Below are 26,917 nucleotides of genomic sequence, written 5' to 3' on the forward strand. Positions count from 1 at the left end.
TTAAAACCATGTTTGTTAGTTATAGAGATCAAACTTTAACAATTGAAAGATTAACTTCTGAAAATCTTGCATTTAAGAAAAGAAATGATTTCTTAGAAAAAAAGTTAGTCATGTTCCATCAAACTCAGAAGGATAGAGATGATGCTTTTTATGTTAGGGATGAAGTGCTAAAAATGAATGAATCTCTAAAAACTGAGTTAGAAAAGGAAAGAGAGATTATCAGGACTTGGACTAACTCTGGCAAAACAACTCAAAATTTGCTAAGTAGTGGAAACTGGAAAGATGGCTTAGGTTATGGAGAATATAAGAATGATAAAGGAACTGAAGAAATTAAGCCTGTTGATAAGCAAAAGCCAAAGTTAAAACCTGTTAAGTTTGTAACTGTAAAGTCTGAAAATGAGAAATCAGAAGTTACAAAGGAATTAACTTCTGACAAACTAAAATAGGAAAAGACAGCTGAAATGAACATAGGCTTAATGACAAAGAAGCAGCTTAAGCATAAGCTGAAAGATGTTAAGAATGCAAACAAGGTAAAATCACCTAGGAAAAGTAGGAATGGAAAGGAAGGTGTGAATAAAAGCAATAATTATAAACCTGTTCCTGATGCTCCTAGGAAAACATGTCATAACTGTGGAAGTTCTAACCATCTGGCTTCTTTTTGCAGGAAGAATAAGAATATTAACTCCTTACCTTTAAAATCAGGAGTTAAGAGTTAGTCTGTTAGATACAAACCACAAAATCCTTATTTTCATTGTGGTAGTTTATGGCATTCCATTTAGACTTGTAAGGAATATCATAGCTTGTACTATGATTATTATCAAATAAAACCTTCTTTGAAGAAAGTTTCCATTGTTCCTTCTAGTGTAAATTCTGATTCAAAGTCTGATAGTGTAAGTTCTGATAAGAAAAATGTTAACATAAACTCTGATGCTAAATCCGCTGCAAATGTTAACAAACTTAATAAGGCAAAGGATCCAAGTAAGTCTGGGTTCTTAAAACTAATAATTAGTGGTCTTTATGATTGCAGGGCAACAGGAAAAATATTCTAGTTCTGGACAGTGGATGTTCAGGACATATGACTGAAAATAAGGCCCTGCTATCAGACTTTATGGAGAAAGCTGGCCCAAGTGTTTCTTATGGAGATGGCAACATTGGAAAAACATTGGGATATGGCAATATCAATCTTGGAAATGTCATAATTAAAGAAGTAGCTCTGGTCTCAGGACTTAAACACAACCTACTGAGTATAAGTCAAATCTGTGACAGAGGTTATCATGTTGATTTCTTTGAAGAACACTGTGAAATTGTGAGTAAATCTAAAGGCAAAGTTGTTCTGAAAGGATACAGGCATGGTAACATTTATGAAGCTAAGCTTTCAACAAGTACTGATGGTTCTGCAATCTGTCTGATGAGTAGAGTATCAATTGAAGAAAGCTGGAATTGGCATAAGAAACTCTCTCATTTAAATATCAATAATATAAATGAACTGGTCAAGAAAAATCTTGTGAGAGGACTGCCAAAGTCAGTATTTGCTCCTGATGGTCTTTGTGAATCCTGTCAGAAAGCCAAACAAAGAAAATCTTCATTCAAGAGCAAGACTGAATCATCAATTCTTGAGCCTTATCATCTACTACATGTTGATCTATTTGGTCTAGTAAATGTCATGTCTATTGCAAAGAAGAATTATGCGTTGGTCATAGTGGTTGAGTTCACCAGATACACATGGGTGTATTTCTTGCACACAAAAACTGAAACTGCATCTATCTTGATTGATCATGTCAAACAGCTGGATAAAATGGTCAAAGATTCTGTGAAAATTTTAAGGAGTGATAATGGCACTGAGTTCAAGAATTTGATAATAGAAGAGTTCTGCAAAAACCATGGAATAAAGCATGAATTTTCTGCTCCTGGAACTCCACAGCAAAATGGAGTTGTTGAAAGGAAGAATAGAACTTTCATTGAAGCTGCACGTACAATGCTTGAAGAAGCAAAGCTTCCAACCTATTTCTGGGCTGAAGTTGTGCAGACTGCTTGTTTTACTCAAAATGCAACACTCATTAACAAGCATGGAAAAACACCATATGAGATGGTGAAGAAAAAGAAGCCAAATCTGAAATATTTTCATGTATTTGGATGCAAGTGTTTTGTTCTCAAGAATCATCCTGAACAGCTATCAAAGTTTGATCTAAAAGCTGATGAAGGAATCTTTGTTGGATATCCACTTTCCACAAAAGCCTTCAGAGTCTATAATTTGAGAACAAAAGTGGTCATGGAATCTATCAATGTCTCTTTTGATGCAAGAAGATTACTGGTCTTGAAGATTTCATTGACCATGGTCAGCTGAGATTTGAAAATGAAGACTCAAATTCTGATACTGAAAATCCTGACAGTCTAAGTCCTGATACTGTAAACTCTGATGGATTAAACTCTGATGTTATTGAAACTGTGGTGACTACGTCAAAGGAAGATGCACCTATGCAGGGGAACATACTCAAGATCCTACCACATCTCAAGAAACATCAGAACATGCATCTGGCTCTTCAAGTTCTGATTCGTCAAGTTCTGATAAGCGAAGTTCTGATAGTGCTGAAAATCTAAATACTGAAGAATCCAACTCAGAGAGCATAGTTTCAGGGGGAGCATCAGAAAATGAAAATGAAGATAGCATGGATCATGGGGGAGCATCCAGTTCTAGAGAAAACCTTCCATCTGCAAGGAAGTGGACAAAATCACATACACCTGATTTAATAATTGGAAAACCTGATGCAGGTGTCAGAACTAGAACAGGTACTTCAAATGAATGTCTCTACAATTCTTTTCTCTCTCAGACTGAGCCAAAGAAAGTGGAAGAAGCTCTTCAAGATGCTGATTGGGTGCAAGCAATGCAGGAAGAGTTAAATGAATTTGAAAGAAACAAAGTCTGGACCCTAGTGCCAAGACCAAAGAAGAGATCTGTTGTTGGTACAAAGTGGGTATTCAGAAACAAAACTGACAGTGATGGCATAATTACAAGGAATAAGGCAAGGCTGGTTGCAAAAGGATATTCTCAACAGGAGGGAATTGATTATGATGAAATATTTGCACCAGTTGCTAGGTTAGAAGCCATAAGGATATTTTTGGCTTATGTTGCTCACAAAAAGTTTACTGTCTTTCAAATGGATGTGAAAAGTGCTTTTCTCAATGGAGAATTAGAGGAGGAGGTATATGTTGAACAACCTCCAGGCTTTGTAGATACCAAACATCCAGATTATGTCTACAGGCTTGATAAAGCACTTTATGGACTTAAGCAAGCTCCTAGAGCATGGTATGAGACTTTAGCTCAGTTTCTTCTGGAAAGTGGATTCAACAGAGGAACAATAGACAAAACACTATTCTACCTCAACCATGGAAAGGACTTGCTTCTGGTTCAGATTTATGTTGATGATATCATTTTTGGGTCTATAAATGACAAACTTTGCAAGAACTTTGCCAAACTAATGCAGTCAAGATATCAGATGAGTATGATGGGGGAACTTAACTATTTTCTGGGCCTTCAAGTCAAGCAGAATGAAGAAGGCACTTTTATTTGTCAAACCAAGTACACCAGAAACTTGCTGAAAAAATTTGGTATGCAAGATTGTTCAAGTGCATCCACTCCTATGGCCACTGCAACAAAACTGGATAAGGATACCGGTAAATCAGTAGATATTACTGACTATAGAGGTATGATTGGGTCTCTACTCTATCTAACTTCTAGTAGACCTGATATCATGTATGCTACCTGTCTTTGTGCAAGATTTCAAGCAGATCCAAGAGAACCTCACTTAACAGCTGTGAAAAGAATCTTTAAGTATCTTAAAGAAACAGCTGCTCTGGGATTATGGTATCCTAGAGAATCAGATTTTAAACTAATAGGTTACTCATATGCAGATTTTGCAGGTTGCAAAATTGACAGGAAAAGCACAAGTGGAAGCTGCCAATTTCTTGGAGGCAGATTGGTTTCTTGGTACAGCAAGAAACAAAAGTCAATTTCCACATCAACTGCAGAAGCAGAGTATATTGCTGCAGGAAGCTGTTGTGCACAGATTCTTTGGATGAAGAATCAGTTACTGGATTATGGGTTAACATATTTTAAAATCCCTATTTACTGTGATAATCAAAGTGCCATTGCTATGACAGGTAATCCAGTTCAACACTCTATGACAAAGCACATCAGCATCAGGTACCACTTAATAAGGGAACATGTGGATGAAGGTACAGTGGAATTGCACTTTGTTCCAACAGATCAACAACTAGCAGATATCTTCACAAAACCACTATGTGAAGCCACTTTTACAAGATTGGTAAATGAACTTGGAATGGTCTCAGGTTCTTTTTCTAAATCTGTCTAGTTTTGTTCTGATGCATCAGACTTTATGATCAGTATTTACAGAATGTAATCTCTTTGTTTATTCTGTGCTTAATTGAAATACACGTTTAAGTACTGATTGTTGTCTGATATATGTTTCTAAACTCTGATAAGTGATATGTCTGTTCAAGTAACTATTCGATCCTATGAGGATAACTGTGCTAGATACTGACCTAGTAGTCTTTAATAAACAAATGATTCCATGTAAGAAGTAATTATTTCAGTGGAAATCTTATGACACTAGCAAATTCTGATAATTGAGCTTAGTTGAGTTTACTTTGTTTATCTTATTACTAAGTCACAAATTAGAATAATGCTACTCATCTGTTAAGTTCTGATACTAGTAAAACTGCTGATTGTACTAAGTGCTGATAAACCTCACTTATCAAAAGAAAAAGCAAAAAGATCAAAGAATAAAATCAGGTACTCCTTTGAGATCTAGAGTAAAAATGTGGAAGGGACGACCCAAGTGCATTGCTGGTATTAAGTAAATATGCATTAGAAAAGCAAATTTTTTTGGTGACTTTTCACACTCTATAATTACTGGAGAAATACTCTGATAATAGCATAAATCCTGATAAGCAGTCGTGACTCACTTACACTGAGAAGCCACTGTAAAATAGAATTTCAAAAGATGCATAAAATTAGCACAAAACAGTTGAGGTGGACTCAAGCATGAACTCATTCATCAGTAGGTTTCAGGACAATGACAGTTCTTTAGCAAAATTTTAGTTATGCCTTATTTCTAAGATGTACTGAAGTGAATCAGACTTTACTCTTTGTCTGTTATTTAGCTTAATTAACACACTAATCACTCCATCTGAATGATGAAAATTTCTGTGGTGGTCTATGTTATTTTAGATAAACAGTCATTGTGTCATTATTGCACAAATTCTGAGGACAAGCTCTGGTTGCATATTCTGATGATTAAGTTCTGAAGAGTATAACTCAGAACTTGTATAAGAACTTACTAAGATAGGCATTCCTTTTTCGAGTTAAGAAATTATGTTCTGATGACTGTTAAGTTCTGATATAAGTCTAAGTTATGATATTACAGTCTAATGTTTTACTTGACTTATCTGTGAATAAAATTTGATAACAGTCTCAGTTAATATTTGAATATGTTGAAGTGGAAGATTAATAGTCACTATGGTTAGGGTTAATGGTATTTGTACTTGAACAGTCCACTGTTACTTGTTTCTTGTGCGCTTTAAACCATGTTTCCTCTTTCCAATGAATGTTATTCTTTTTCAAAGTCTAGGGAGACGAGAGAGAATTAATTCTACCTGTCAGTATTAAATACTTTTACGTCTCCTGGCATTCTCTTGCCTATATAAGCAGCCACTTCACATCAGCCTTCCCATCAAATTCTTTCTCACACACTTACCTTCATACTTTTTCTTTCAAAAACACAATGGTCAGATTCAACATGTTTTTGAACTACCAAAACTTCAATATGGAGCTACGCTGTGCCGGATGGCAGCAGGAATGGCACGTCACGGCCATTCCTGAGGAGATATGGGACTCTGTCCCACAGGAGGTACTGACCCACCTCCTGTTCTTCTATATGGATTACCATCGCCATCTGGAGCGAATGGAGGAGGAAAGACTGGCAGCTCTCCGCCAGCAAGAGCGAATCATCAGACTCACCATTCTGTTTGTCGAGAGTAGGAAGAAGAAGAAATGATTTAATCTTGTCTTCTTCCTGTTTTTCTTCATCATCAGCTTTGTCAGGCTTCTTAGCTAGGACTAAGGCTGTTGATGTTAGGTTTCGCAGCTTAGGGAAATCTTGTATAAAACTGATGTAATTTCAATTTCATAAATGTATTCTCTTGATATATTAATGAAATTTGTGTTTGCTTCAAGATTTTGTCTCTAAGATATTTGGTAATGCATTTCTAAATCCTGATTGATATTCTGATGACCATATAAATTCTGTTTTAATTTAAGTTCTAATTTTTTTTCAGCACTTACTCATCTCATTTATCTTGGTCATTTTTACGTGATTTACTTTCCGAATATTAATGATGCAGTGAAAAATAATTAACTCAGTGGGAACGGTTTCAATTTTGAATTAAAACTGTTTCATCTTGATTAATGGAATATCTGGGTAAGTGGAACGGTTTTTCCTTGAAAACAGGCAACTGAGTTAGTAGTGATTCCTGTTTTCTCGAGCCCAGTAACTATCCGTTATTACTGCATGTCTGACAGGTGTCCAACGGTAACATTTTTGTTCAGAGTATAAGTACAACAGAGAGAGGAGTTCTTTCATCCTTTATTTTGTTCGTATTGTTTTCTCTTTACTTACTTTTACTCTCTTTCTTCTCACGTTGGTTTTTCATACAGACATCTTATCAAACACCTAACAGGCACTTTTGAATCTCAATTTTTCACATGGCACCTAAGGATTTAATCATTGATGGAGCTAAGTTTGTTCCAAACAACTATGCTGCAATTCTTGATCATGCTGAAGCTCCATCTGAATTGCATTTTGTGCAAGATCTTCTTGCACACAGTGAGATTGGGTATGTATTAACTCATCCTGAAGTCTTTTCGAGTCAACAAGTTCTGACATTTTGGCGGACTGGGCACTTTGATGATGGTGGTAAACATGGCACTCCCAGTATTGTTTTTGAAGTGGGTGATTCATCTTATGCAGTCACTCCTGGTACAATACGTAAAGCTCTACATCTCCCAGAAAATTGTACTTTTTCAACTCCAGAGGAATCAGCACTTCAGGAGTTAATGGGAGATTTGGGATATGAAAAGAGTTTGGCAAAGCTTGGGCAGTTAAAAAGGGCTAATATCAGAAGAGAATGGAGTTTTTTCTTTGACTGCATCACCAAAGCTTTTGGGAACAAATGTTCGAATTTTGATGCTATCCCAATTCTGAGTCAACACATAGGGTATGCTATTATCCATCAAACTCATTTTGATTTTGTAACTGGAATAATTGGTTTTATTGGGGATAGGATGACAGAGGATAGAAATATTGTCTATTTTGCTAGATTCTGTCAACTTATATATACTTTTTGTACTGATGAACCTCAATTAGTCAGTTCCTCAATCCCACCTTTTAGAGTTGCAAAACGATATTTTAATGATCTGGTAAATGCTGATACTAAGAAAAAAGTGGTTAGACCATTACAGATTCCTCGGTCTGTAAAACAGATCCTAGTAAATGCTGATCCTGATACTTATAGATCTGTTTACTCTGATGTCCAACCAACCACAAACACCCAAAAACCATCATCCTCAGCAACTACCACTCATACTACTCAACCTACCCTCAGGACTTATCTCAAATCCTATCTCTCTACTTCACAGACTGTTCAACCCTCATCCTCCAAGCCAAAGAGGACAAAAACTATTCCTCAAACACCTCAAAAGAGGAGGAGGACTGTACTAAGAGATGAATCTGATACTGAGGAACAGGTTCCTTCTTCAGAACCTGTTGTAGGTGAAGCTGAGAAAGTGACTTCTCAGAAGGATTCTGGAATTGGGGGGTCTACGCTTCTCAAACAGCTTAGAAGAATGACAGTTCCTGAAACTCCCAAGGAATCCAAATAAACAAAGAGATACAAGAAACAGAGGGCAAAAAGGCCAGTATCAGATGATGAAGAGGAAGCAGCTAAGGAAGGGGATCAGGAATCTCTGATCTCACAAGACAAGGAATTTGCTCCAGTCACTTCTTCTCCATCAACTCCATCTCAGGAAGCTGTTTCTGAAAAGGCTAACACACCTTCTGTGTCTTCTGTTGATCCAGGCACAAGTGCTGATATTGATGTTCAAAACTTGGTTGTGCCTACAGTAATTCTCTTAGAAGCTCCAACAACAAATATTCCTTCCACAACACCTATTACTGATGCTGTTCAAACTCCAGAGTTATCAACAACACCTTCTCTGCATCAAGATGCTGATGATCAGAATTTAGGTGAGCATCAGGATATGGCTGTTGATCAGAACTTAGAACAAGATCAGCAATTAGAGGATGCTGAAGCCTCCATTGCTACTCACACTGTTGTCTTATCAGAAGATACTGATTCTTTAAGTTCTGATGCTGCAAATGCTGGAGATACTGGTGATGCTGCTCCAACTGTAGATGCTGATGAAGCAGGTCCTTCAGGACTTACTCCTCAACAGACTCTTCCTAAGTCTAAACTGGTTAAGAAGTTTGTTACCGGAGAAGCACCAGTACCTTGGAGTGAAACTCATGCAGGTCAGGAGTGGACTAAGGAATGGAACTCAATTTCATGTGTTCCAACTGACAAGCATCTTGCTGAGCACTTGACTAAAGCTGATGAAATGTTAAATTCTGATGATTTCAAAACTCAACTTAGAGTCACTGCATTGAGTACTAAACATTTACAAGGTCTTCATTCAACTACTCATGCAGAGCTACACAAGATTCAGGAGAACTTTATCAAACAGGAACAAGTTTGGAAAATTGATAAGAAAAAGTTCTTCCAACCTACCATTGACAGGATTGCTTATATTGAGAAGACTCAAGATCATCAACAAGCTCAGATTGATGAAATTCTGAAAAATCAAGCTTCTCAGCAATCACAACTAACTGAAATCCAATCCTCAGTGGAATTGCTTATCTCTCTTCTACTACCTGCTGATGCCAAAAAGGGGGAGAAAGTGATTAAGTCCAAATGCAAGACTGACAAGACACTGACAGGAAAGGATAATGAAAAAGATGATCAAGGAAGCTCTGGAATGGGTAGAGGTCATAGTCAAGGTAGAGGATTCACATCAAGACAAGCTAGTCACAGGACAAGTTCTGATAATGGGAAAAGAATAAGTTCTGCTGCTGGTAAAAGGATAAGTTCTGATGAACTTCTAGATCTTGATGAGGAAATGCCAAGACAGTTATTTCTTCAGGAAAATCCAGGAATGGACTTGGAAAGTTTAAAGGAAGAAGAAGCCAGACTTAAATCAGAGAAAGTCACATCTAAATATGAAGCTTCTGGTAAAAAGCCACTTCCAAAACTCAAAGGCATTGTGATCAAAGAAAGGACACATACTGAAGCAACATTGGCTAGATCACAACCACAGATAGATCCAAGATCTAAGGGTAAAGAAAAGGTTGGTGAACCTATCAAGGTTTATGTACCTCCTGAGGATGAAGAAATTACTGATGAAAAGGATGATCTTGCTCTGACTTCAAGAAAAGTTCTTAAAACAACCTCTGACATGGCTCAAGTTGTTCAGAGTCAAGAAATTGTAAGTTCTGATATTCAGAAGAAGCAAGTAACCTCTGACATAGCTCAAGTTAACTTGATATCAGAAGATAGATCAAAGACACTCCTACCAGGATTCACTAAAGCAAAACAGACTCAATCTTTGAAGACTACTGCAAGTGGTTTTGAAGCTAGAGTAGTTACTGGAAAGGAAGCAAGAGATAAAACTGGATTGGGAAGTGCTGATGAAAGAAGAGTACACAATACTACCAATGATCCAACTTCCTTGAGTGAACCAGGTATTGGAGCAACTCCTGAGAGATTGAATCAACTGGAATCTGTACAGATGGTTTACCATACCTACTTGAAAGAATACATCATGTTGTATTTCATGACAGATGGTAGGGTTTATCATATAAGACAAAATGCCATTCCATTGAAGTATTTTGAAGAATTGGAGCATGTACTTTTCTTACTTCAAGTGGATGACAGAATAACAGGGACTGCTGCAAACTACTTAAAAGGACAGATTCAGAGACAGAAAAGGCTTTATTCTGTTAAGTCTGACAGCACATATGTTCCAAAGTACAGAGATCATAATGGTGATATTGTTGATATGAAGCCTAATACTGCACAGATCAGAACATATCTTGGTATTAAGGGACTTGAATTCAATCTGGAGTCTGACAAAGCCTATGTCATAAGACTAGATCAGGAGTTGAGAAAAGCAAAGATCAATGATCTCAGAGCCGCAATCTTTCAAACTGGTGAAGATACTGCAGAGCTTAATGATGCCAAAAGGAGAATGATTGATGAACTCAGATATGCTGAGAAATGTTTGTTGAAGAACTATCTCAGAACAACTCCTGACATCAGAGAGATCAGATGATGAAGCCAAGTCGAAGATCTACAACTGCTTAAATTCTGATATTTGTACAGACTGAAGTTGTTATCAGAAGTTGAATATTGGTAAAGCTTTAAGGACTGTAAGTTGTAGTTATCTAGTCTAATTCTCATGCATTTGTACTTAATGTTTTTGACATCATCAAATATCTGTTAAACTTGTATATTATGCTAATTTACAAGTTGGGGGAGATTGTTAGATATATTTGATAATGTCATGGCTAATATAATTTATGTTTAGATTTCAGATCTTACTTAACAGGACAAATCAGTACTTAACTGTTGATCAGTACTTATACTGGAAGTCAGGACTTAAGGATATCAGTACTTATATTATCAGGAGATAATCATCAGAAGTTAGATATCAGAACTTAAGTGCTGAAGGATGATCAGAGAAGGATAGTAGCTGATTAAAGGAAAGAAGATCGAGATAAACATAAGAAGAGATATGCTTGAAGAAGGAATTCCGTGAAGAATGGAATACTTGGAAGAAAAGATATCTGATTGATATATTTTAGGAAGCAGAATTATATTCCATATCAATTAGCAATTATCTTGTAACTGTGTAGTATATAAACACAGACATAGGGTTTACACTAAAAGTGTTAATATATTCGAGAAGATTATTCATTGTAACCCTAGCAACTCTCGTGATATTTGTTCATCACTGAGAGGTAACAGTTCCATACTGTAACAGAGTTTATTGTTTCAATAAAGTTTGTTTTCTGTTACTTAATATATTAAAGTTCGATTTAATTGTATTATACACTGTATTCACTCCCTCTACAGTGTGTGTGACCTAACAAAGCATTTAACACAAAATAAAATATCCGATAAATACCCCGAAAAATACCCTGATGACACAGAACACATATATCACATAACAGCTAGGGTTTCATGACTAAATATACTTAATTAAATAATAAAACACATAATTCATCTTTATTATGATATAATACAAGCGTAAAATCCTAGTCGTTATATCCTTCCCCCCTTAATAGAATTTTGTCCTCAGAATCTCTCTAAGAAAATAACTGGGGATACTTTTCTAACATTTCACTCTCAAGTTCCCAAGTTGACTCTTCAACGATTGGGTTTCACCACAAAACTCTTACTAATGGTACAGACTTATTTCTCAATACTCTCTCTTATCTATCTAGAATTCTTATTGGCTATTCCACATATGACAAATCAGCTTGAATTTCTATCGGCTCATATTTTATTACATGCCTCGAATCAGGATTATATCTCTTAATTATTGACACATGACACACGTTATGAATATGCTGCATATGGGGCGGTAATGCTAACTCGTATGCGACCTTTCCGACTTTCTCTTTAATATTTCAAATGGACCAACGTATCGTGGCTTCAGTTTGCCTTTATTGCCAAATCTTGTTAATCCCTTCCAATGCGATACTTTTAGTAACACATGCTCCCCTTCTCAATAATCCATCTCCTTTCTGGTTTGATCCGCATATTTGTGTTGTCCATTTTGCACTGCTTCTTGTCGCTTCTGAATAAGCTCCACTTTTTCTTTAGTCTGCTGATTTAGTTCTAGACCTAGAATTTTACATTCACCAACTTCATCCCAATACACAGGTGATTTGTACTTCCTTCCGTATAAGGCTTTATAAGGTGGCATTCCAATGCTTGTATGATAGCTGTTATGGTAAGAAAATTCCACCAACGGCAAATGTTCGTCCCAACTGCCTTCAAAGTCTATTGCACATACTCGTAGCATATCTTCAATTGTTTGGATCATTTTTTCACTTTGCCCGTCCGTCTGTGGATGATAAGCGGTACTCATATTTAATTTAGTACCTAAGCATTCCTGAAACTGTCTCTGAAATCTTGAGTTGAAATGTGGATCTCGATCAGATACGATTGACACAGGAACCCCATGTCGCATTACAATTTCTTTGAGATATGAATACACTAACTTGTCGAGCGAAAAACTTTCGTTGATTGGAAGAAAATGTGTTGACTTTGTTAGTCTGTTGATGATGTCCAGTGGTTGTAGTAATCCGCCTGGACGTTGATGTTCTACTTTGACTCGTTGGCACGTATAATATTTACTTACCCATTCCGCTATTTATTTCTTTATGTCTGGACACCAAAAGTTCTCTTTCAAATCTCGATATATTTTTGTGCTCGCTGGGTGAATGGAATATCTTGAGTTGTGAGCATTTTGTAATATTTCTTCCTTCAATTCTGGTACATTAGGTACCCAGATCCTCGATGAAAATCGTAGAATTCCCTAATCATCTTTCTGACTTGTAATTTCTTCTCCTATTAGGCTATCATTTTCATGACTCATTACTTCCTCTTGACATCTTCGAATCTTTTCCAACAGCTCTGGTTGAAATGTCATTGCATAATTTATTTCAATGGATTCTTCTGGAATAGGAACATCAATTTCTAATTTATCAAAATCTCTGACCAATTCTTCTGAAAAGTTAACATATTTAATATTTTTTTTCGGATTAAAGCTTCTGCTACGATGTTTGCTTTTCCTGGATGATAGCTGATTGTCACATCATAATCCATAATCAATTCCAGCCATCGTCGTTGTCTCATATTGAGTTCCTTTTGCATAAAGATATACTTCAGACTTATGTGATATGTGTAAATTTCACACTTTTCACCATAAAGATAATGTCTCCAAAGCTTTAGTGTGAATACAATTACAGCTAATTTAAGATCATGTGTCAGATATTTCTGTTCATGAGGTTTCAGTTGTCTAGAAGCATATGCAATTACGTTACCGTGCTATATTAATACACGTCCAAGTCCTCGGTAGGAAGCGTCACTGTACATAACAAAATCTCCTTGATCGTCTGGTAGTACTTATACGGGTGTAGTCACCAGTCGATTCTTCATTTCCTGAAAATTTTCTTCATATTTTTTATGAACTTTTCATTATTTCGAGTCAATTAAGTTAATGGCGTAGATATCTTTGAAAAATCTTTAACAAATCTTCTATAATAACCAGCCAATCCCAAGAAACTTTTGACCTCTGTCAGTGTCTTTGGTCTTTCCCAATTCAACACAGCTTCAATATTTGCTGGATCGACCTTAATTTCTTCAATACTGATTATATGGCCTAGGAATTGTACCTCTCTTAACCAGAATTCACATTTTGAAAACTTCACGTGAAGTTGTTCTTTTCTCATGATTTCAAAGTGATTCTTAAATGCTCGGCATGTTCTTCCCCCAGTCCTTGAGTAGACCAAGATGTCATCAATAAATACAATCACGAATCAGTTTAAGTACTTCTTGAACACTCTGTTCATCAAATCCATAAATGTTGCTGGTGCATTTGTTAACCTGAATGCCATTACGAGGAACTAATAGTGTCCATATCTGGTACGAACTGCAGTTTTGGGAATATCTTTAGCCTTGATCTTCAATTGGTGGTAACCTGACCTCAAATCAATCTTAGGAAACCATGCTGCTCCTTTCAACTTATCAAATAAATCATCGATCCGTGGTAATGGATATTTAATCTTGATAGTTAACTTATTCAACTCACGATAATCGATACATAGTCGCATACTACCGTCTTTCTTCTTAACAAACAATACCGGTGTACCCCATGAGGATACACTAGGTCTTATAATTCCTTTATCCAGAAGATCTTGCAATTGCATCGCTAGCCTATTCATTTCGACCGGTGCCATTCGATACGGAGTTTTTGAAACTGGTTCCGTGCCTGGCGCCAAATCAATAGTAAATTTAATTTCTCGATACGGCGGTAATCCTAGAAGTTCATCTGGAAAGACATCAGGAAACTCACATACAACGAGAATGTCTTCAATTCTTAGACTTTCTTTTTCAGTATCCAAACATAGTCTAAATAAGCTTTACATCCTTAGCGTAGTAATTTTTTAGTCTACATCATCGTCAGAAACCTTTTTCTCTCATTTTCACATCTAGATATTATTGTTGCATTATCCGCAGTTCGCAATTTCACTTTCTTATTCGCACTGTCGATCTGAGCATTATGATAGGGATAAATAAATCCTGATAATGGGCTGCTGGACCCAATAAGAAGGTGCTTGATATTCAGACCAGAAAGGTTAAAGCCTGATGGACCAGATCAGGTCTGGTCGAATAAAAAAGGCCCAAAAGCCCTGATTATTAATTAATTTCGTAATTAATTAATAAGGGAAAAATCAGCTGTTGAGAAGAGTCCTGATAAGGATATAAATCCTTATAGATAAGCCTCAAGGGGACCTAAAAGGATAAGGAATCAGTTTCCTACTATCTAGGACTCCAAAGTCCATTCTAATTATGAGACTTGCCCACCAAGTCTCCTATACCAAGTCCAATTCAAGGACCACCAACATCTATATAAGGGGTCTCACCCCACAAATCAGAACTACGTTTTTTGGCTTGATTCTCTAACTCACAGAGATACGTAGGCATCTCGTAAAGGCAGAATTAAGCTACGAAACACGAGAGCAGCCATTAAAGGCCTTGAGCTCCCGAATCTTAGTAATAAATACAGCAAGTAATAACCTTAGCTTTTTATCCATAACATTTGGCGCCGTCTGTGGGAAAAACGGAACAACAACCATGGCGAGAACACGGAGAACAACCAGCACTCTGGAGGAGGGAACACCATCAGGGACAACCCAGGTGATTTCATCAACCGTGGAGGTTCCTCCCCATTCAACTTATGCATCTACTCAGGGGGAAGCCCAGACAGGGGCAACTCATCCTCAGCCACAAGGGACAACTCCCCCGACTATTCAAGGTACGAATCCTCAAGTTCAACAAATACATATACCTGTGAATTCTCGACCCGTCGGGTATGAATATTCAACTATTGTTACTACTAACCCCCCTTATGGGATGCCCCTTCACCCTGAGGTCGGAGGAAGCGGATATGCTGGGCGAAGCGAAGCACGAGGGCGGTCGCCCCCTATATACGAGGTTTGGATCCTATCCCTGAGGATCGGGAATTTTCTGGTCCATACACTGAGAAAGACTCCGAATCTTCGGATGATGAAGTGGCCCCGAGAAGGAGGCGTCCTGGAAAAGAGCCAATGGCCGATGGAAGGCAACGCCCCCAAAGCACCCGAGGGGCGAATCCCCAAGAAGTGCAGGAAAAGATCAGGGCTCATGAGGCTGAAATCCAAAGGTTGAGGCGTGATTTGGAGGCTCACCAAGCCACCAGACCCCACATACCTCCTAGGGGGAGAAATCCTCCTCCTATCATAGACCTGGATGGTCCGGTAAGAAGAAGGGCTGCTGTCCCAAGAACTGATCCAAGCAATCTCCTTCCCCTTGGAGATCCTGATGATCCAACTCCACCCTTCACAGAAGAGATAATGAATGCCCATATCTCAAGGAAATTCAAGATGCCCACTATCAAAGCCTATGATGGCACGGGAGACCCCGCTAATCATGTTAGGACATTCTCTAATGCACTGCTGCTGCAACCCGTGAATGATGCTATAAAATGTCGGGCCTTCCCTCAAACCCTGTCGGGTATGGCTCAAAGATGGTACAGTCGCCTACCCCCAAATTCTATTGGATCATTCAGAGAATTAAGTCAGGCTTTTATTAAGCAATTCATCAGTGGAAGAGTCCATGAGAAAAGTTCAGCATCTCTTATGAGTCTTGTGCAGGGAGCTCTTGAAGTCCCAGACCTTGATGATAAGGTAGCCATGATAGCACTGCAACAAGGAACTAGGGATGAGTTTTTCAAGATGTCTTTGGCCAAATGACCCCCTGAGAGCATGTTGCAGCTCCAAGAGAGGGCAGGGAAGTATATCAAGGTTGAAGAAAGTATGAGGAAGACCGTAGTAAGTAATGAGCCCACTGGAGGCAAGAAACGAAAAACTGATTTGGAGTATATCGCTAAGGATAAATATCCTAGAACTGAACAAAACCCTGATTCAACCCCCAAGAAGGGAGGACCTGGGCAAAAGTTCACTGAATACGCTAAGCTGAATGCTCCCAGAAGTCAGATTTTGATGGAGATTGAGAAAGACAGAGATATTCGCTGGCCTAAGCCCTTGAAGGCTGATCCCGCCAAGCTAGATAAGGGCAAGTATTGCAGGTTTCACAAAGATGTTGGCCATGACACCGATGAGTGTAGGCAGTTGAAAGATGAAATTGAGTTTTTGATTCGAAAAGGAAGATTGAACAAGTATACTGGAGATGGAGGAGATAGAAATAATAATGGAAGGAAGAACTTTGAAGATCGTAGGAGGGACCAAGATGATCAGGGGTGGAATCCCCAACCTAGAGGACCAGTTATAAACACCATTTATGGAGGGCCGAGACCTCGAGGGCCTGTGATAAACACGATCTTTGGAGGTCCAACTGCTGCTGGATTGTCCAAAAATTCCAGAAAGGCATATACTAGAGAGGTTATGCATATTGTTGGAGAAGCCCCGAAGAGGGCCAGGACAGAAGTAACATTGGCTTTTGATGATTCCGACCTAGGGGGTGTGAAGTTTCCCCATGATGACCCGCTGGTCATAACGCCGATAATAGGAAATAGCCCGGTTAAGAGGGTCCTTGTGGATAATGGTGCTTCTGTGGATATCTTGCTCCACGACACCTTTCTAAGGATGGGGTATAACGACTCCCAGTTGACACCAACCGACATGCCGATATATGGATTTGCTGGAGTAGAATGTCCTGTGGAAGGGATAATTAAATTGCCAACCACCATAGGTACGGAGCCAAGGTAAGCAACGCAGATGCTGGATTTTGTGGTGGTAAAGGCTAGTTCAACTTATAATGCTATCACGGGGAGAACAGGGATACATGCCTTCAAGGCAGTCCCCTCTTCCTACCATTCAGTCATGAAGTTTCCCACCCGAAACGGGATTGGAGAAGAGAGAGGAGATCAAAAAATGGCTAGAAGCTGTTATGTGGCCTCTTTGAGGGCAGATGGAGTCGGGGGGCAGGTTCTTCCTATTGAAGATATGGATGTTCGAGAAAATGATGAGAATAGAGGAAGGCCAGCAGAAGAATTGGTTTCGGTTCCTTTAGATCCCAAGAATCCTGAGAGGATGACTTTCATTGGAGCTACATTAGAGGAGCCCCTTAGAGGGAAGTTAGTGAAATTTTTGCAAGAAAATAGTGATGTGTTTGCATGGTCAGCAGCTGATATGCCAGGCATAGACCCAGAGTTAATTACTCACAAGTTAAACGTGGATCCAAGCCGGAAGACAGTGAAACAAAAGAAAAGAAATTTTGCCCCGGAAAGACAAGAGGCTATAAAGCAGGAAGTGGAAAAGCTCTTAGAGGCTGGTTTCATTGAGGAGATTCAATTTCCGGAGTGGTTAGCAAACCCTGTAATGGTGAAGAAGGCTAATGGAAAGTGGAGGATGTGTATAGACTTCACCGATCTGAATGATGCATGCCCCAAAGACTGTTTTCCACTGCCTAGAATTGATACTTTGATTGATGCCACCGCTGGACATGAGATGCTGAGTTTCATGGATGGGTTTAGCGGATACAACCAGATCAAAATGCATAAGGATGACATTCCAAAGGTATCATTTATCACTGACTTTGGTGTTTATTGTTATCTTGTTATGGCGTTTGGTCTCAAGAATGCAGGAGCCACCTATCAAAGGTTGGTGAATAAAATTTTTAAGGATCTTATTGGGAAGACTATGGAAGTCTATGTTGATGACATGCTAGTCAAGAGTCTAGTAAAGACTGATCATATAACCCATTTGAGGGAAGCTTTTGAGGTCCTGAGGTACCACAAGATGATGTTGAATCCCACGAAGTGTGCTTTCGGAGTAGGATCTGGAAAATTCTTGGGATTGATGGTCTCAAAGAGGGGAATTGAGGCTAACCCCGATAAAATAAAGGCAATCCTGGACATGAAACCCCCAAAAACTGTCAAGGATGTTCAGAAACTCACAGGAAGGGTTGCTGCGCTAGGACGATTCATCTCCAAGTCAGGAGACAAGTGCTTGTCATTCTTCAAGTCATTAAAGAACATTAAAGACTTTGTATGGAGTGAGGAAAATCAGAAGGCATTTGAAGAATTAAAGAAGTATATGGGCCAGGCCCCGTTGTTGGCCAAGCCAGTTCTGGGTGAAGTTTTATTCTTGTACTTGGCTGTTTCAGAAAGCGCCTTGAGCGCGGTGTTGGTTAAGGAGGAACTGAAAGTCCAGAAACCCGTATACTATGTCAGCAAAATTTTGCATGGTGCTGAGTTGAATTATTCAGCCATTGAGAAATTCGCTTTAGCCTTGGTAATGGCTTCAAGAAAGCTGCGTCCCTATTTTCAAGCTCACCAAATTGAAGTGCTAACAAATCAGCCACTGAGAAATATCATTCACAGTCCCAAGGCAAGTGGGAGACTGATTAAGTGGGCAATAGAGTTGGGAGAGTTCGATCTCAAGTATAAGCCACGTATGGCCATAAAAGCCCAGGCACTAGCTGACTTCGTGGTAGAATGTACCATACCCAACCAAGAAGTCGGGGGGCAGGAAGATACCACACCTCAAGACAAGGGAGTCGACAATGGGGACAAGGAGAAAGAATATTGGGTTCTCTATTTTGATGGAGCATCAAAAACAAATTCCAGTGGAGCAGGGTTGGTTTTGCAAAGCCCTGATGGATTCTTAATTGAGTATGCCATGAAGCTAGACTTCCCAACCACAAACAATGAGGCAGAGTATGAAGCCCTGATTGCTGGCCTTGGTCTAGCTGGGACACTTAGAGTCAAAAACTTAAAGGTCCGTGGAGACTCGAAGTTGATCATATCCCAGGTAAAGGGAGAATTTGAAGCAAGGGATGATACGATGGCTAAGTATGTTCTCCTAGTAAGGGCTGTGATGACCCAATTTAATGAATGCCATGTTGAACACATTCCAAGGGAAGAAAATGCTAAAGCAGATGCGCTATCAAAGTTTGCTTCATCTGAGATTGAAGAAAGTTCAGGAAGTGTGTACTTCCGTGTTTTGAAGACACGAAGCATAGATGTTAAGCTTGTGGCTCCCGTAGGCTTGGGGACGTCATGGATTGATCCCATCAAGGCTCACATTCAGACCGGTTGGTTGCCAAGCGATGCAATTGAGGCACGGAAGTTAACTGTTCGAGCACTAAGGTACTCTTTGATAGATGGGATTCTATATAAAAGATCTTTCGTGGTTCCTTACTTGAGGTGTCTCAGGCCCGATGAGGCACGCTTAGCTCTTGAGGAAGTGCATGGAGGTATTTGTGGGCAACACTTGGGGGGCAGGGCCTTGGCTCATAAGATAACTCGTTTAGGCTTCTATTGGCCAGAAATGATGGCTGATGCCAAAGAATATGTAAAGAAGTGTGATCGTTGTCAGAAGCATGCACCAGTCGCCAGACAACCCCCCGAGATGCTGACCTCTATCAACTCACCTATTCCCTTTGCTATGTGGGGGATGGATATTCTAGGGCCTTTTCCTATGGCCACAGCACAAAGGAAGTTTCTGATTGTAGCCATTGATTATTTCACCAAGTGGATCGAAGCCAAACCTTTGGCCAAAATCACAACTAAGCAGGTTGCACAATTCCTGTGGGAAAACATTATGTGCCGATATGGAATTCCCCGTATCCTCGTCACTGACAATGGAACACAATTCAACAACGAGGAATTTAAGAAGTATTGCGAAGAAAATGAAATTGAGTTACGGTTCACCTCTGTGGCTCACCCGCAAGCCAATGGGCAAGCGGAGGTAGCAAATCGGATAATCCTGGATGGACTAAAGAAGAGGATCGGAAAGTCAAGAAATAATTGGGTGGATGAGATACTTCCCATATTGTGGGCCTATAGGACTACCTGTAGAGTCACGACAAATGCAACTCCTTTCATGTTGGCATATGGGGCGGAAGCAGTAGTTCCCGTGGAGATATCACATTCTTCTCCAAGGATTCAGGCTTTTGATGAAAAAGAAAATGAGGAAGGGCAGAAGTTAGCCCTGGATTTAATCGATGAAGTGCGAGATAAAGCACACGCAAAGATAGTAGAATATCAGAAAAAGGCTTCATTCTACTACAACCTAAGGGTTAAAGAGAGGTTTTTCAAACAAGGTGACCTAGTCTTGAGAAAAATAGAGGCTTCTGGTGTCGGACAGAAAGGAAAGCTTGCCCCAAATTGGGAAGGGCCGTATAGAGTCAAGAGCGTTCAGGGTAGAGGAACCTACAAGCTGGAGACTATGGATGGTTTTGAAGTCCCGAGAACCTGGCACGCACAAAACCTGAAGGTTTACTACGTGTGAGATGGTCGGAGTACGATTCTCACTCGTCAGGATGGCGAGTAGGTTGAAAAGCACCTTGAAGCTTTGCTTGCTTAGGATTTATATGTTTTAGTTTTATTACGAAATTTATTAAGACTTGTGTAAGGGACGAATCCCAGACAATTTTATGAAATTCATAAGTTCTTCAAAGTATGTTTGTGGCCTAACAAATAAAAATCAAATGCATGGATGCAAGCATAAAAGGTGATAAATGAAATAGATCTGATAGATGTTACAAAAGTTTGATAAATAAAGTCTCGAAAATAAAAAAAGCCATGCAGGGCTGAAAAAGCTCTAAGGAGCTGAAGTACCCTCGGCGTCCATATCATCGTCCTCTCCACTCTCGCTGGATGTCTCTGTCGTCTCGGAGGAGGAGGAAGAGCTGTCGTCCTCAGCAGGTCTGGAAGAAGACTCGGGAGGAGGAAGGAGTGGATCCTGAGGAACATGGTTTGAGACAACTACTCGGGTACGAAACCTCTGTAGCAAAGCCTCGTCATCAGGGCAGATATAGTCCGCCGGGTTAATATCAGGACAAGCCTCGTTCACGGTCCCAAGGGCCGTGTCCCAACCAGTCCTAAAAAACTCGGGAAAGACTGAATCATCCCTAATCCTCATAGATTGGGCAAACTCCTCCGAGTCCAGATAGTTGTCTATAGCTTTATCCTTCTCCACCCGAAGTACCACCAGCTCGGCGTTAGACTCTCCGAGTTCTTCCTCCTTGCGCTTGAGCTTCTTCTCCAGGGTAGCATACTTCTTCTGTTGCCTCCTGAGGGCATTATCGGCCTTATCAGAAGCCCGCTTCCATGATTCGGCTTGCCTCACGGCGCCTTGAAAATAGGCGTTAGACTGAAACAAAGCAACCAACGAAGTATAAGGCAAGAAAATGCTACAAAAATGAAAGATAAATTTAAAAGAGAGAAGGCATACCGAAGCCAGAGATTGGGCTCCCATGAGCTTAATCCTCTCAAGGTCAGGGGTGGCCACCACATCAGTAAAGTCCTTTGGAGTCACGCTATGGTAGGACCAATCCCAAGCATGTTTCGTGGAACCAACCACGGTGTCCCCTCGGCGGAATCCCCAGAGAGGCTGGAAGGCTCCTGTGGCAGCAGCAGTAGGGGCAGCAGCAGTAATAGGAGCACTATGGCCCCCAGCTCCTTCAGTTGAAGCCTCCCCTATAGGCTCTTTCTGCTTCTTCAAAAAGATAGGCTCCGTGGCCTTTCCCCGGGTGTCTAGGCCTGCGAGCCGAGCTTTCTTCATCCTAGCTGTTTCCTCAACCAAAGGAACATTGTCCTCGTTAATCTCCTTAGCAGCTGAAACAAAGCAAAGGACAAAATAAGTGAAGTTAATAATGCATGAAATGAAGTAAAATTGAGAAGGGAAGAAAAATACCCTGTTGAGAAACAGAGGATAGTCCCACATGAATCAGGGAAAACTCCTCTAAGAGAGTCCAGCTGGTGGTCGTGCCATCATCCTGAGTAAGCCCATTATAAATAATAGTTTCTTCGGGAGTTAAGTGAATGGATTTGAGGCTACCATCACTGACCTTCCCAAAGGAAGATCGAAAAAGTGTGCCCCAGTCACCATTCTCCCAACGTAACCCGACGAAACTATTCCTCCAATTTTGATTATTATCAGGAATAGAGGCACTGTTAAAGATATGTTTGCTTTTGGGCCTTTGCTTGACATAGACCCAGCCGCAGATACTGGAAGAACTATTGTAACACTGAAAGACTTTCCTAAAAACAGCTACAGAGAGAGGAAAGCCCTCCCTAAGACAGCAGACCATAAAATATAGAATGTTCCTCCAGGCGTTTGGAGGAAGCTGACACGGGTTGATTTGTAAATCAGCCAAAAGATGAGGAATAAAGGGGTGAAAAGGAAACCTAAGCCCAGCATTAAGGGCATCTGTGTAAATGAAAAGAGTATCGGGTCTCCAGTGGCAAGTACGATCACCACCAGAGACTGGAACTAATCTAAGAGGAGGAAGGACGTTATAACGAGCATTTAGTTTATTGAAATCTATGTTGTGCCAAGTATTACAATGATTAAAAGAGTCGAGATGTGCAGTGGAGGGATATTCATCCCCCCTAGTGTTAATCATATCAATTAAAGACATATATGAAGAGCGGATCTCGATATCCTTACCTCGTTTTGAAGCCGAGGCTATCTTTGCCGCCCTCTCGGAATTCTTGTCAGCCATTAGTAAGCTAGAAAAAGCCTGAAGGAGAGGTTGGAAAACTAAAGGAGGGGATTTGAGAGAGGAAAGGTTAGAAAGTTGGAGGAAGGATGAGGAGAAGTTGTAGAATGAGTAGAGAGGTGAAATGAGAGGTGTGGAGAAATCAAACTCTCACCCCACCTTTATATAGCCAAGGAAGGGGGATAATGGGCCTTAAAAAAGCCCATTTGGGCCCAAAACTTAGAAGGTTCTGGAATTATCCAGGAAGTTCCTGGAAAATTCAAGAGAATTCTAGCAAAAATCAGAAGAAAACTTGAGTTTTTGAAGAATCTGGAAGAATCCAGAAAAACCCTAGAAGGATTTGGAATTTGGGCTTAGAAAATAAAAGCCCATCTCAGAAAAGGGCCTAATTTTAGAAAAAATCAAGCCCGGTTAAGGGCCCAAGTGTTTAAAAAGCCCTGTTTGAGGCCCAAATGATGTTTAAGAAAAAAGAGTGAAAAGGGAGCCCAGTTAAAACAATGGGCCAATTGCAAAAACCTAGTTGGATCAAGAAAAATGGGCCCAAGGTTTTTCTATTGAAGCCCAGAAAAAAGGGTAGGCCAAATAAGAAAATAGGCCCAGTTAAAATGGGCCCAAGTCTTAGCCCAGAATTAAGAGCTTAAATCCAAGTATATACAAAAAAAAATATATGTATATATTCTTGACCCTTTCGAATAGAAAACACAGAGAAATCCTGGTCGAATGGTCTGAGGTCGAATTTCCCTCGACCAGGGCTGATAAAAGAAGCTAATTCGGTCAAGAAATTAATTATGACCAAAAATCTTGGTCGAAAATGATTGTTTTTTGACCGAAATGCCAGAATAATGTTCGACCTTGTTCCTTGATCCTTTCGACCAGGGAACAAGATAAAATCTTGGTCGAAATGATCCAGCTCGAAATAGCTTCGACCAAGGCAAGAGATGATGGTTAATTCGGTCAAAAAATGGAGATCCTGACCGAAAATCTTAACCGAAGTTGAAAAAAATTCCTGGTCGAAAATTCCTGGTCGAAATATTTAAAAAAAAAAAAAGGGGGAGAAATCCTGGCCGAAATTCGACCAGGATTCTTGCTCGAATGGAATCTCCTCGAAAATCCTTCGACCAAGGCACGTCAGGGGCTAATTCGACCAGGATCCTGGTCGAATGGATTCCTGGTCGAAAATTGTATTAAAAAAAAAAGAGAGAGAAAAAAGGAAGAAAAAATCCTGGAAAATTACAAAAAAATAGGGAAAAATCCAGAAATTAAGGATAAATCCCAGAAATTAAGGATAAATCCCAGAAATTAAGGGAAAAATCCAGAAATTAAGGGAAAAATCCAGAAATTAAGGATAAATCCCAGAAATTAAGGATAAATCCCAGAAATTAAGGGAAAAATCCAGAAATTAAGGGAAAAATCCAGAAATTAAGGATAAATCCCAGAAATTAAGGGAAAAATCCAGAAATTAAGGATAAATCCCAGAAATTAAGGATAAATCCCAGAAATTAAGGGAAAAATCCAGAAATTAAGGGAAAAATCCAGAAATTAAGGATAAATCCCAGAAATTAAGGGAAAAATCCAGAAATTAAGGGAAAAATCCAGAAATTAAGGATAAATCCCAGGAAAATAAGGAAAAATCCCAGAAAAATTAGGGAAAATTCCAGAAATTAGGGAAAAATCCCGGAAATAAGGGAAAAATTCCTGGAAATCAAAATAATTCCTAAAAGGAAAAATTCGTTGTAAACGTGTAGGTCGCTCCACACTTTACGCAAGAACGAAACCCTGTAAGGGAATGAATAGACTTAACTTCTGCAAAACATAATCAATGTTTCCCAAAAGTTGGGGGGCAAATGATAGGGATAAATAAATCCTGATAATGGGCTGCTGGACCCAATAAGAAGGTGCTTGATATTCAGACCAGAAAGGTTAAAGCCTGATGGACCAGATCAGGTCTGGTCGAATAAAAAAGGCCCAAAAGCCCTGATTATTAATTAATTTCGTAATTAATTAATAAGGGAAAAATCAGCTGTTGAGAAGAGTCCTGATAAGGATATAAATCCTTATAGATAAGCCTCAAGGGGACCTAAAAGGATAAGGAATCAGTTTCCTACTATCTAGGACTCCAAAGTCCATTCTAATTATGAGACTTGCCCACCAAGTCTCCTATACAAAGTCCAATTCAAGGACCACCAACATCTATATAAGGGGTCTCACCCCACAAATCAGAACTACGTTTTTTGGCTTGATTCTCTAACTCACAGAGATACGTAGGCATCTCGTAAAGGCAGAATTAAGCTACGAAACACGAGAGCAGCCATTAAAGGCCTTGAGCTCCCGAATCTTAGTAATAAATACAGCAAGTAATAACCTTAGCTTTTTATCCATAACACATTATTACTGGCCAACCAATCCATTCCTAAAATAAAATCAAATTCTCCTAACTTAAAAGGTATCAGGTCAACGGAGAAGTTACGCCTGATATCTCGATATCGCACTCTGGGCACACCCGATCTACATGGACTTGGTCGTTATTCGCTAACTTTATAATTAATGTCTCGCTCAACCATTGAATTTCACAGTATATTTTATCAATAAGTCCTTCAGAAATAAAAGATCTTGTGGCTCCAAAATTAATTAATACTTTTGCGTTTATAGAATTCACAAAAAGCGTACCTGCGACCACACTTGGACTCTACACAGCTTCCTTCATTGTCATATTAAAAGTTCTTTCTTTAGGTTGATTTTTCCGTGGTGGTGAAGGTAGCGTCAATACTCTCGGAACACTAGCTGCCATTACTGGCCCTCTATAATCCCTGACAACATGCCCTTTCTTCCCGCACTGCAAACATGTAACATCTTGTTAGATATATTTGATAATGTCATGACTAATATGATTTATGTTTAGTTTTCAGATCTTACTTAAACAGGACAAATCAGTACTTAACTGAAATCAGCACTTATACTGAAGTCAGAACTTAAGTTATCAGTACTTAAGCTTCAGGAGATATTTATCAGAAGATAATATCAGGACTTAAAGGAAACGTTCAGATAAGGGAGGCGGATGATTGAAGAAAGAGAAGATCGAGACAAATGTAAGAAGAGATATGCATGAAGAAGGAATTCTATGAAGAATAGAATACTTGGAAGAAAAGATATCTGATTGATATATTATAGGAAGCAGAATTATATTCCATATCAATTAGCGATTATCTTGTAACTGTGTAGTATATAAACACAGACATAGGGTTTATACTATAAGTGTTGTCATTATCGAGAATATTATTCATTGTAACCCTAGCAGCTCTCGTGATATTTATTCATCACTGAGAGAGGACAGTTCCATATTGTAATAGAGTTTATTGCTTTAAATGAAGTCTGTTTTCTGTTACTTGTGTTATTAGAATTTGATTTGATTGTGCTATACACTGTATTCAACCCCCTTCTATAGTGTGTGTGACCTAACAAGTGGTATCCAAGCCTATCTGTTAACACACAAACAATTTAAGATCCAAAAACAATCATGTCTGAAGTACAAACTCCAACTAAGCCCACCAAAACTGAAGAACCTCCAAAGACACAAATCCATAGTCGATATGAGGCTATTAGAGTTCCCATATTGAAACCATCTGAATATCCCATATGGAAGGGGAAGATGACTATGTTTTTTGAAGCTACATATCCAGAATATCTTAATAGAATTAAGGAAGGACCTCACAATCCAACAAAACTCGCTGTTGTAGTTGCAGGTGAAGCAGCAAAGTCTGTACCAAAAGAGAAGAGTGATTACACTGCTGAAGATATCGCATCAATTGCTAAGGATGCTAAGGTACGACACTTACTGCATAGTGCCATTGATAATGTAATGTCAAACAGGGTAATAAACTATAAAACTGCAAAGGAGATATGGGATGCCGTGGAAACAAGATGTCAGGGAACTGATTCGATTAAGAAGAACAGGAAGACAATACTCACTCAAGAGTATGGACACTTT

Source organism: Apium graveolens, chromosome 7 (assembly GCF_009905375.1).
Source record: "Apium graveolens cultivar Ventura chromosome 7, ASM990537v1, whole genome shotgun sequence".
Taxonomy (NCBI): domain Eukaryota; kingdom Viridiplantae; phylum Streptophyta; class Magnoliopsida; order Apiales; family Apiaceae; genus Apium; species Apium graveolens.